Source organism: Mobula hypostoma, chromosome 4 (genome assembly GCF_963921235.1).
Source record: "Mobula hypostoma chromosome 4, sMobHyp1.1, whole genome shotgun sequence".
Lineage (NCBI taxonomy): Eukaryota > Metazoa > Chordata > Chondrichthyes > Myliobatiformes > Myliobatidae > Mobula > Mobula hypostoma.
The window spans coordinates 177,852,841-177,866,055 of record NC_086100.1 but is presented as its reverse complement, the minus strand read 5'-3'; the positions used below and the strand labels follow the sequence as shown (position 1 = coordinate 177,866,055).

Here is a 13,215-nt window from a genome sequence, read left to right as displayed (position 1 = left end):
CAGATTGCATGGGGATCGTGAGTGAACAACCCTTTTCACGTGGAGCCACAAATTCTCAATTGAATTGAGGGCTGGACTCTGACTTGGCCACTCCAGGACATTAACTTTGTTTTTCTTAAGCCATTCCAATGCAGCTTTGGCCTTACGCTTGGGGGTCATTGTCTTGCTGGAAAATGAATCTTCTCCTAAGTCACAGTTCTCTTGCAGATTGTATCAGGTTTTCCTCCAGGATTTCCCCATATTTTGCTGCATTAATTTTACCCTCTACCTTGACAAGCCTTCCAGGGCCTGCTGCAGTGAAGCATCCCGCAGCATGATGCAGCCACCACCATGCTTCACCGTAGGGATGGTGCATTTTTGATGAATTGCACTGTTTGGCTTACACCAAACATAGCGTTTAGTCCGATAGCCTAAAAACTCAATTTTGGTTTCACCAGACCATAGAACCTTTTTCCAGCTGACTTCAGAGCCACCCACATGCCTTCTGGCAAACTTTAGCCAAGATTTCATGTGAGTTTTTTCCCCCCAACGGTGGCGTTTTCTTTGCCACTCTCCCATAAAGCTGCGATTGATGAAGCACCTAGGCAACAGCTGTTGTATGTGCAGTCTCTCCCATCTCAACCAGTGAAGCTTGTAACTCCTGCAGCCTTGTCATCGGTCTCTTGGTAGCCTCCCTCACTAGAGTCCCCTTCTTGCACAGTCACACAGTTTTTGAGGACGGCCTGCTTTAGGCAGATTTACAGCTGTGCCATATTCTTCCCATTTTTTGATGATTGACTGAACTGTACTCCAAGGGATATTCAGTGACTTGGAAATTTTCTTGTATCCATCTCCTGACTTGTGCTTTTCAATAACCTTTTTGCAGAGTTGCTTGGAGTGTTCTTTTGTCTTCAAGGTGTAGATTTTGCCAGGTTACAGGTGTATTTTACTACAATCAATTGAAACACCTTGACTGCACACAGGTCTCCAAAAACAGATCTGTATTTAACTAATTATGCGAATTCTAAAACCAATAGGCTGCACCAGTGATTATTTGGTGTGGCATATTAGAGGGGGTGAATACTTATGCAATCAATTATTTTGTTATATATTTATGATTAACTTAAATCACTTTGTAGAGACCTGTTTTCACTTTGACACGAAAGACTCTTTTTCAGTTGATCGGTGTCAAAAAAGCCAAATTAAATGTGATTCAATGTTGTGCAACAATAAAACATGAAAACTTCCAAGGGGGTTGAATACTTTTTATAGGCACTTTATATGTGTCTAAGACTTTTGCACCACAAATAGTTGTACCTGGGGAGAAGTGACGTACAAAGGGACCTTGGAGTCAAAGTCCACAGATCATCAAAGGTGACAACTTAGGTGGACAATATAGTTAGGAAGGCATACAGGTGATGGGCCTTCATTTGTTGAGATCTTCCGTCCAGTAATAGGGAGGTTATGCTCCAATCTGTTAAATCCTTAGAATGTTAGATCAAGGATTAACATTATTCACAGAATACATTTAATTGACGCAAACAACAGGAATTCTGCAGATGCTGGAAATTCAAGCAAGACACATAAAAGTTGCTGGTGAACGCAGCAGGCCAGGCAGCATCTTTAGGAAGAGGTGCAGTCGACGTTTCAGGCCGAGACCCTTCATCAGGACTAACGAAGGGTCTCCGCCTGAAACGTCGACTGCACCTCTTCCTAGAGATGCTGCCTGGCCTGCTGCGTTCACCAGCAACTTTGATGTGTGTTGCATTCATTTAATTGAATTAGGAATTTGCTGTGGTGTGTTGGTTGGGGTTCAACATGCAACAAAAAACATTCAGCAATTATAAAGAATAATATAAAAATAAAATTAGAGGTAAAAGTACAGATACGGAATAAAATCCTTGATAGTGAGGGAGCAGTGAAGATTCAATGGAGCATTTTGGTTTTGAGGAGAGACTGGAGAATCTAGATCTCTGCTCCCTGGTACAGAGGAGGTTATGTGGGGGGCATGATTAATGCATATAAAATTATAGAAGGGATAGGTGGCAGGAAACTTTTATCCATATCAGAGGAATATCAAAATGACGAATATACACTAAGTTCTATTAGGTACACCTGCACATTAATGCAAATATCTAAACTGCCAATCATGTGGCAGCAGCTCAATACATAACAGCATGCAGACATGGCCAAGAGGTTCAGTTGTTGTTCAGACCAAACATCAGACAAGATTCAGACACAACTCTCCACCAATAACACACGCAGCTTATTGCAGACTTCAAAGCTAAACACAGTGGAGTTTCCAACATCGCTGCCTCTCGCCCAAATGAGCTAAATCTTTTTTTTTTACGCTCAATTCGATGTTGCCAACACTGAACCCCTGAGGGGGACCACTGATACGAACTGCAGCTTGGTCATCTCGGAGGCTGAGGTACGCAGGTGTTTCCAATGAGTGGACAGTCGCAAGGCTGCAGGACCGGACCGCACCCTAGGGCGGGTACTCAGGATGCGCGTGGCACAATTGGCAGGTGTGTTGCCAGGTATTTTTAACCTCTCCCTCTCCCTGTGTAGAATGCCCTCCTGCTTCAAAACATCCACCATTGTTCCTGTAACTAAAAAGACCAAGGTAACATGTCTGAATGACTGGTGACCTCAATAATAAGCAAATGCTTTGAGAGGCTGGTCAAGGACTACATCTGCAGCATGCTACCCCCCACATTGGACGCCTACAATTCGTCTACCGACACAACTGACCAACAGATGACACAATAGTCATTGCTCTACACACCGTCCTTACACATCTAAAGAAGAAGGATGCTTATGTGAGAATGCTGTTCAGCATTCAACACCATAATTCCCTCCAGGCTTGACAAGAAACTCAGAGACCTTGGCCTTCACCCTGCCTTGTGTAGCTGGATCCTGAACTTCTTGTCAGATCACCGGCAGATGGTAAGAGTGGGCTCCCTCACCTCTGCCCTCTGACCCTCAACACAGGTGCCCCTCAGGGCTGTATCCTAAGCCCCCTCCTTTATGCTTGTTATACCCATGACTGTGTCACCACCCACAGCTCCAATCTGCTAATTAAATTTGCTGACAACACTACACTGATTGGCTTAATCTCAAATAATAATGAGGCAGCCTGCAGAGAAGAAGTCGTCACCCTGACACGGTGGCACCAAGAAAACAACCTCTCCCTCAATATCACAAAAACTGAAGGAGCTGGTTGTGAACTACAGGAGGAATGGAGACAGATTAACCCCTATTGACATCAATAGATCTGGAGTTGAGAGGGTAAACAGCTTTAAGTTCCTCAGCATCCACATCACTGAGGACCTCACATGGTCTGTACACACCAGCTGTGTGGTGAAAAAGGCACAACAGCACCTCTTTCATCTCAGATGGTTGAAGAAGCTTGAGTTGAGTCTCCAAATCCTAAGGACTTTCGACAGGGGCATAATTGAGAGCATCCTGACTGGCTGCATCACTACCTGCTATGGGAACCGTACTTCCCTCAATCGCAGGACTCTGCAGAGTGGTGCGGACAGCCTAGTGCATCTGTAGATGTGAACTTCCCAGTATTCAGGACATTTGCAAAGACAGGTGTGTAAAAAGGGCCCAAAGGACCATTGGGGACCAGAATAACCCCAACCTCAAACTGTTCCAACTGCTACCATCCGAGAAATGGTACCGCAGCATAAAAATCAGGACAAACAGGCTCCGGGACAGCTTCTTCCACCAGGGCATCAGACTGATTAATTCATGCTGATACAACTGTATTTCTATGTTATACTGACTATCCTGTTACACATACTATTTATTATAAATTGCACATTGCACATTTAGACAGAGATGTAACATAAAGAGTTTTGCTCCTCATGCATATGAAGAATGTAAATAATAAAGTCAATTCAATTCAACTCAGAATGGGGAAGAGATGTGATCTAAGTGACTTTGTCCGTGGAATGACTGTTGGTACCAGATGGGGTGATTTGAATATCTCAGAAACTGTTGATCTTCTGGGATTTTCACATCCAAGTCTCTAGAGTTTACACAGCACGGTGCGATAAGCATAAAACATCCAGTGAACGGCAGTTCTGTGGACGAAAACATCTTGTTACTGAGAGAGGTCAGAAGAGAATGGCCAGACTGGTTCAGGAAGATGACAGTAACTCATAACCGCAGTGGTGTACAAAAGAGCATCTCTGAACTCACAACACACTGAACCTTGAAGTGGCTAGGCTAAAACTGCAGGATACCACAGCAGGTTCCACTTCTGTACCTAATAAAGCGGCCACTGAATGCAGATTTAGAGTAATAGGGAAGATACTTAAAGGGGATAGGAGGGGGACCTTCACCAACCCAAGGTGCTGCAAATATCTGGAATGAAACTCCTGAGAGATGGATCAATGCATTTAAGAAGTGTCTCGGTGAGTAGGAATAGAAGTCGATGGACCAAGTGCTGGGAGAAGGGATTGATACAGAAGTGTGCCCATGAGTTGGGCTGAATGGCCTGTCTCCATGCTGTATGATTGATTCTACTGAGTGGTAGCAACTCATCTACTGAGTTGCGGCTCCAAGTCAAAGTAAGTTTATTATCAAAGTACATTATCTGTCACCATATACAACCCTGATTGATGAGCCCACTCTTATCATAAATTACATCAAATGAATTTTTAGAATATATCCAAAAATTACCCCTTCCAATTTATAATACGTAGTTAATATGAACAGGAAAGAATGAGTGCAAAACAAGCCACACTCGATCAGTTGCATGCCCACAATAGGTGTTCTAGTGACAGATTTAGAAACAGTATTACACACAGATCATTCAGCCAGGGATGAAACCAGGGTGGCGGTGAGCATCAAAGCTCATTATTCTGTATCCATCTCAGCAAGGCTCGTTTTACTTTCACACCATCCTCCTCAGCTGAATTTGTGGCTCCCTTTGAAGTGTGGTTAACCCAGGAGACCTTCTATTTCCAGAACCTGCAATTAGGTCTCAAAAAGTCTTTGGAAAGTCCCCCCCACCTCACCCTCCCAACCTCATGCAAAGGAAGGGTTTGCAAATGAAGACAGTTGCAAGCCTGCCCTTTATGCTCCTAACAGAGCAGATCCATTAGCTCCAGGTTCACTCTGGTTTATATATCACAGGTACAGTGAAATGCGCCTTTTGTGCTAGCAAACACCTGGGGATGTGCTGGGGGCTGCCTGCAAAGTGTTGCCACACACAGACATCCCACCTCTCCCGGAAGTTCTGGGAGTCTTCCACATATTAATAGTGGCTTCCTGATGCCCGCAAATTATATACAATATCCCGGAAATCAATTTTGAGAGAGAGAGAGATAGATAGATACAGGGGGAGAGGGGGGAGAGGGGGAGAGGGGGGAGAGGGGGGAGAGGGGGAGAGGGGGGAGAGGGGGGAGGGGGGAGGGGGGGAGAGGGGGAGAGGGGGGAGAGGGGGAGAGGGGGGAGAGGGGGGAGAGGGGGAGAGATGGAGAGATGGAGAGATGGAGAGATGGAGAGATGGAGAGATGGAGAGATGGAGAGATGGAGATAGAGAGAGAGAGAGAGGAGAGAGAGAATGCAAGAGAGAGCATGAGAGAGAGCGCACGAGTGACCACGAGAGAGCGAGTGCGAGAGCAAGAGAGCACGTGTGAGTCCGACCATGAGAGAGAGAGAGCGCGCGCCATGGGAGAGTGTTCCAAAAAAAGAAATTATAAAACAAACGTCACCCCAGACTACCCTAAAGTGTACCCCTGCCTAATAGGGGTCAAAAATAATGACAGTGTTGCTTGCTGCACTGTTTGCAACAGTGACTTTTCGATTGCCCATGGTGGGTTAAGATGTAAAAGACATGTTGAGGTGAGTTTAACAAGTGTCATTCGTTCATTAGCATAGCTAACGTTATTTAAACTAGTTGGCTAGCTGCTAAGGAGCTACTCTATTGCAGACATCCCACCCCTCCCGGAAGTCTCCCGCAAATTGATGGTTCTTCCTCCCTGAATTGAGTTTTTGCAGGGTGGGATGTCTGCACACATACCGGCGTCCACTCAGCATGCCCACAATGCTTAGCAGACTGACACAGAACAACAACAAGTCCCTTACCTCCTTCTCAACCAACACACACACACACACACACACACACACACACTCCTCATGTCTCCAGGTTTCAACTTCTGGACTTCCCGATCGACCTTGGGGCACCGATCTTTGTATCGACTCCTGAGACACTGAACTCCAGCCTCAAACTCAAACCAGTTGTGGACTTCAAAAACACAAGAGACCCTGCAGATGCTGGAAATCCAGACTAACACGTACAAAATGCTGGAGGAACTCAGCAGGTCAGGTAGCATCTACGGAGAGGAACAAAGAGTTGACTGCAGTCCCAATGAAGGAACTCGGCCCGAAGCGTTTACTGTTTATTCCTCTCCATGGATGCTGCTTGACCTGCTGAGTTGCAATTACATATACATAGCCAGGGTGCCAAAGACGTTTGCACAGTACTGTGCTTATTAATGTGGAGCAGAGAGCAAGGCTGTAAATCTAGTGGGAGCAAAGGACGTTGGGAATAGCGAGGGTCCAGCGCCACAGGAGGTGTGTGGAACAGGTGGCAGAGAAGGAGTGTCAGGACTGGGATGGGGGCACGTGGTACGGGTGCAGACACACCCAGCCCTGAGACACTAGACAAGGCCATTTGATTCCAAACAAATGGTTTATTGAAAATTGCAAAGTGCCTCTCTGGTGCTTCCTGCTCCCTCCCCTCTCTCTTCCCCTTTTCTCAACCAGGATTCCCTTCTCCCTGCTCCCTTTCCCACTCCCAGTCCACAATAGAGACCCATATCAGAATCAGACTTATTATCACACACATATGTCACGAAATATTTTTTACGGCAGCTGTACAGTGCAATACATAAAATTACTATAGTACCATGCAAAGGTCTTAGGCTCCCTAGCTATACATACAAGACCATAAGATAAATGTGCCGAGACTTTTACACAGTACTGTACATGACCCCCAAGCTACTATTTCTCAGCTGATTCCACCTTGTGGGTTCCTGCCACTTTTTGTTCACTATTGCTGACGGTATCATCAGTAGCTCAGATACCAGAGTTCATATCACTCTCACTGGCTACCTTCATGATCCTCCATAAAGCCTCCCTGATAAAAACATTTGGGTGCCATTCCTCATATTTTTTGCTTCACCATTTGAATTTTTCTTAAACTTTGCATAAAAATGCAGGAGTTGCACATGGATGTAAGTTGGCAAACCCTTCAGCTAATGGCCAATCCTAGTGACCCACAATAATGCATTTGTCTAATCTTTTAACTAATTTGCCAGAGTTACTATAAATTCATGGAGTACTGATTCCAGGATGCAAAATGTTGTACAGTGCTGTGCAAGAGTCTTGGGTCTATATATATAGCTAGGATGCTTACCGTTCCCACATCCTTTGCTTCCGCCAGATCTACAAACTCACTCCCCACTCCACGCTGACAAATAGAGTACTGTGCAAAAGTCTTCAGCATCCTGGCTGTATATATATATGTGCCTTAAGGCTTTGCACAGTACTGCATGCAGGAGTAGGTGATGGAGAAACAAAATGGCAAGGGTTTAGAAAAAATTAGTATTGAAATACTAAGTCTAGATACCAAACTTTGAAGGATTGAGTTGATCTCCCTCCAGTGAAAAGGAATGATTGATTTATTAAATGAGACTGTTTCATTCAATAGCAGCAATCTACGACGAGCACAAAAAATGTAACTACCCCAAAGAGTAGACTATGGGAGCGAACTATTGGACACTAAAGGGAGTGTCTGTAATGCACCGTTATCCTCAGACCGAAAGCATGGCAGCACTTGAGGGCTCTCCCCATCACAGTCCCAGCTAATTTGACGCGAACAACACACTTCAGTGTACATCTGACAATTAAAGTTAATCTTTCCGCTTTATCTTTAATCATTACACTGTTGCTTCATTACACAGAATCTGATTCACAAATATCATTTAGACTATTTTAATGCTTTTAAAAGGCTCTCCAGAAATTGCTGTTTTACCTTCAAAGTGTCCTTACTGCCAACTCCTGATTTTTATCTACAGGACCTGGGCAGCACCTGTTTTAGAATCACTACAGCACAGAAACGGGCCCTTCAGCCCATCTAGTCCATGCTAAAATATTAATCTGCCTCGTCCCATGGACCTGCATCAGGGCCCACGGCCTTCAATCTCCCTTGATCCTTGCACCCCTCCAAACTTCTCTTACATTTTGAAATCGAAACTGAAACTATCACTTCTGCTGGCAGCTCATTCCACTCTCACCATCCTTTGAGTGAAGAAGTTCCTCCTCATGATCCCCTTAAACATTTCACCTTTCACCCTTAACCTATGACCTCTATTCCAGTCTCACTGAACCTCAGTGGAAAATACATGCTTGCATTTACCCCATCTATATCACTTACAATTTTGCATACCTCCATCAAATCTGCCCTCCTTCTCCTATGCTCTAGGGCAGTGGTTTCCAACCTTCTTTATGCCACGGACCTTACCACTAACCAAGGGGTCTAGGTTGGGAACTTCGGCTCCAAGGAATAAAGTACTAATCTATTCATCTTTCCCTCTAACTCAGGCCTTCAAGTCCTGACATCATCCTTGTAAATTTTCTCTACACCTTTTCAATCTTATTGTTAAGATTGTAGGTAGGTGACCAGAACTGCTCACAATACTTCAAATTAGGCCTCGCCAACATCTTAAAGAACTTCAACATAACATCCCTTTGATTCATGAAGCCCATTGTGCCAAAAACTCTTGATGTCCCTATCTACTTGTCACGCCACTTTCAGTGAATCATGAACCCGTGTTCCCAAATCCCTTGTTCTCCCACACTCCTCAGTGCTCTACCGGTCACTGTGTAAGTGCCTCTCTGGTCTGTCCTCCCAAAATTTAACACCTCACACTTGTATTAAATTCTATCAATCATTTTTCAGCCAATTCTTCCAGCTGGTCAAAATCCTGCTGCAAGTTCTGATAATCTTCTTCACTGTCCACTACCCCCCAACCTTGGTATCAGTCGTAATCCAGTTTATTACATTATCATCCAGATTGATGATAACAACAACAGCCCTAGAACCAATCTCTGAGGCACAACATTTGTCAAAAGCCTCCAATCAGGGAGGCAACCATCCACCACCCCTCTCTTCTCCTGCAAAGCAAACATCTAATCCAGTTTACTACCTCATCCAGAATGCCAAATGACTGAACCTTATTGACCAACCTCCCATGCAGGACTTTGTCGAAGGCCTTGCTAAAGTCCATGTAGACAACATCCACTGTCTTGCCTTCATCAGCTTCTCAATAAAACTCTATAAAATCGGTTAGAAATGACCTACAACAGACAAAGTCATATTGACTATCCCTAATCAGTCTAATTGTTTATCTAAATACTTATATATCCACTCCCTTAGAATATATTCAAATAATGTACCCACTACTGATGTCAGGATCACCAGTCTATAATTTCCCAGCTCATTTTTAGAGACTTTCTTAAACAACAGATCAACATTAGCTTTCCTCTAATCCTCTGGCACCTTACCCATTGCTACAGACATTTTTAAATACAGTATCTCTGCCAGGGTTCCTGCAATTTCTGCACTTGTCTCCCACAAGGTCCAAGGGAACATCTTGTTAGGCCTTGGGGATTTATCCACCCTGATTTGCCTCATGACAGCAAACACCTCCTCCCCTGTAATCTGTATAGGGTCCTTGACCTCACTGTTGTTTTGCCTCACTTATTTTGACTGTGTCCATCTCCCAAGTAAATACAGATGCAAAAAAATCCACAAAAATCTCACCCATCTCTGTTGACTCAGCGCACAGGCGACATTGATCTTCAAAAAGACCAATTTTGTCCTTTGGCTCTTAACGTACCTGTAAAAGCCCTTCCTATTCTCCTTCACCTAGTCTGCTCGAGCAACCTCATGCCTTCTTATAGCCCTCCTGATTTCCTAGGCATGCTGTACATTATAGAAGAAAGCAAATAGTTCAAGGGCCTCAACCTCAGCCCCAAATGCAAGCTGTGTCTTTTAAATGATATCTGACAAACTAACTAGGATCTAAAGTAGACCTCTCAGCTCCTCAGGCCTTCTTGGTTATTAACAAGATCATGACCGATCTGATTGTAACCTCAACTCCACATTCCTCACTAATCCTGGCATCTTTCAGCCTCACGTTTATCAAGCATCTATCTACCTCTGTCTTATAAATATCCAAAGATTCTATTGCCATTATTATAAAAAGATTAAAACCTCACGAGAGCTTTACCAGGAAAAGGGAACTAAAAACTGGAGTGTATAGGTTTAAGGTGAGAAGGGAGAGATTTAATAGGAATCCCAGAGGCAACCTTTTCACTCAGAAAGTGGCTTGTATATGGAACAAGTGGCCGGAGGAAGTGGTTGAAGCTACTACAATGAAATTATTTTAAAAAGACATTTCGATAAGAACAGGAAAGGTTTAGAGAAGGGGATCCCATCCTGGGGTCTACAGATCCCTCGATTAATGGTATTGGTCCGTGCCATATAAAAGGTTGGGATCTCTTGGTTTAGAGGGACGTGGGGAAAAAAGCGAGCAAATTAATGTGGTCAGCATGGAGGGGTTGAGCCGAACAGCCAGTTACCTTGCTATGTAACACTACGACTCCAAGGGAAAAACCTTTGCTTCACATCTGCCCTAAATCATATCATCTCCTTGTTCTTATTACTCATCCTCCAGATGATCTACAGACCACTGATCACTTTAGAAACACCATTTTTTCAAAAATACCTACGGAAAATCTTATCAACATTTTCAAACATTCTTGCATTTCTGGCTAGTTTGACTTTGCAATCTAACTTTTCCTTCCTCATTAATGTTTTTAGTCATATTTACTGTTTATATCCTCACCAACCTTCTGACCTGCCAACTGTCTTTGCACAATTCTGCTTTCTGTAAGACTGCTGCAATCTTTAACTCTTTTTAAATCAACCACACTCAGTGGGTCCTCCCCGTGCAATTTTTATTCTTAGCAGCAATATATCTATTCTCTGCATTCTCAATCTTTGTCATTCTGCCACTGAATCTTGATAGACCTCAGGGTATAACTTAGTCATAGAACACTACACCACAGAAACAAGCACTTCAGTCCATCAAGTCCATGCCGAACAAATTGTCTTCCTTGTCCCATCGACCCGCACCAAGAACTAGCCCTCCATACCCCTCACATCCTGTTCAAGTTGGAAATCCACCGCTTTCCCTGGCAGCTCGTTTCACACTCTCACCACCCTCAGAGTGAAATCCCCCTTATGTTTCCCTTAAACTTTTCACCCTTCACCTCAACACATGACCTCTAGTTCTAGTCTCACCCAACCACAGTGGAAAAAGCCAGCTTGCATTTACCTTATAGACACCTTCACAATGTTGTATTCCTCTATCATATCTCCAGTTCACTTGACTGGCCAGTTCGATTGAGTCACTTCTACATTCGTGTCCTCTCATAACTGCTTTTATTTGAATATAAAATACCAGTCTCTCACCCATTCTTCTTTCAAACGAGGTTTAAAATTCAATTGTATTATGATTGTGGTTAACACATACAAAATGATAGAGGAACTCAGCAGGTCAAGCAGCACCTATGAAGAGGGACAGAAAGTCAGCGTTTCAGGCCAAGGCACCTCATTAGGACTGGAAAGGATGGGGAAGGAAGTCACAATAAGAAGCTGGGGTAGGGGAAGTGGGAGAAGGGAAGGAGTACAAGTTGGCAGGGAGAAGGTGGGTACGTGGGGGAGCGGGGATGAAGTGAGAAGCTCCAAGGTGATAAGTGAATGAGGAAAAGAGAAGAAAGAGGAATCCAACAGGCTTCTTTTCCCTTCCTTTCCAGTCCTGATGTAGGGTCTCAGCCCAAAACATGGACTGGTTATTCCTCTCTATAGACGCTGCCAGGCCCACTGAGTTCCTCCAGCATTTTGTACGTGTTGCTCATCAGCAGAATCTCTTCTGTTTATGATTCTGCTCACATCTTGGTGCCTTTGTGAAATCATTAATTAACAAAGAAATAAAAATAAAGATTGCAAATGCTGACACAAAAGTAGAAAATTGTTACTGGTTTATTATTGTCACGTACTGAGGTACAGCGAAAAGCACGCATTGCACACTATTCATACAGATAAAATCATTATAAAATGCAGTAGGGTAGTACAAGCTAAAACAATAAAAGAAAGCAGAATAAAACTGTAACAACTACTGAGAAAGATTCAAAGTACATTTTTTTTATCAAAGTCTGTATGCAGTATACAACCCTGAGATTCATCTTTCCACAGACAGCCACAAAACAAAGAAACACCATGGAACCCATTCACAGAAAAACTTCAAGTACCCAACGCGCACAAAGAAAAGAACAAATCATGCACACGACAAAAAATGAAAGTTAAAACAAAGAAAGGAAAACATCAAATCACAGAGTCATTGAAACAGTCTGGGAATGTCCGGTTTGGTTCAGTTCAGTTTAGTGCTGTGTCGGTTGTTGATTGCAGGTCGCAGATCAATATCACACAAAATAGCAATTTTAAAAAGGTGCAACCAGACACACAACATAACATGAATTAACCAGTAAAATCCACAAACTGTGTTGATTAAACCTTGCCCAAGACCCCAGCAGAACCCTTTGACAGCATCAAGCGAGAGAGAGGGAGAGAAACCGGTCAGACGCAGACACCTTCCTCTGGGGGAGGGGGGGGGCATGAGGATGAGGCAACCGCGGCTGACAGGGGAAGTCAAAGACAGCATAAAAACTAAAGAGAGGGCAAATAACATACCAAAAATTAGAGGGAATGCAGAGGATTGTGAAGCTCTTAAAAACCAACAGAAGGCTACTAAAAAGCCATAAAGAGAGAAAAGATGACATATGAAGGTAAGCTAGCCAATAATATCAAAGAGAATACAAATTGTTTTCTTTTTCATGCATCTGAAAAAACATATCAGATCGCTGGAAAATGATGTTGGAGAGGTGGTAATGGAGGACAAAGTAATGTCAGATGAACTAAGTTTCTTGCATCAGTCTTCACTGTGGAGGGCACTAGCAGAATGCCAGAAAGACAAGCATGTCAGGGCCAGAAGTGAGTGCCGTTGCTATTACTAAGGAGAAGGTAATTGGGAAGCTGAGAAGTCTAAAGGTAGAGAAGTCACCTGAAGTGGATGGACTATACCCCGT

At 43.7% G+C, this 13,215-nt stretch overlaps 1 protein-coding gene across 1 annotated transcript in view; it reads right to left on the bottom strand.

Annotated features, from left to right (window-relative positions):
• Window positions 1-13,215, bottom strand: part of LOC134345998 (transmembrane protein 127) — a 64,284-nt gene that overhangs the window by 25,597 nt on the left and 25,472 nt on the right.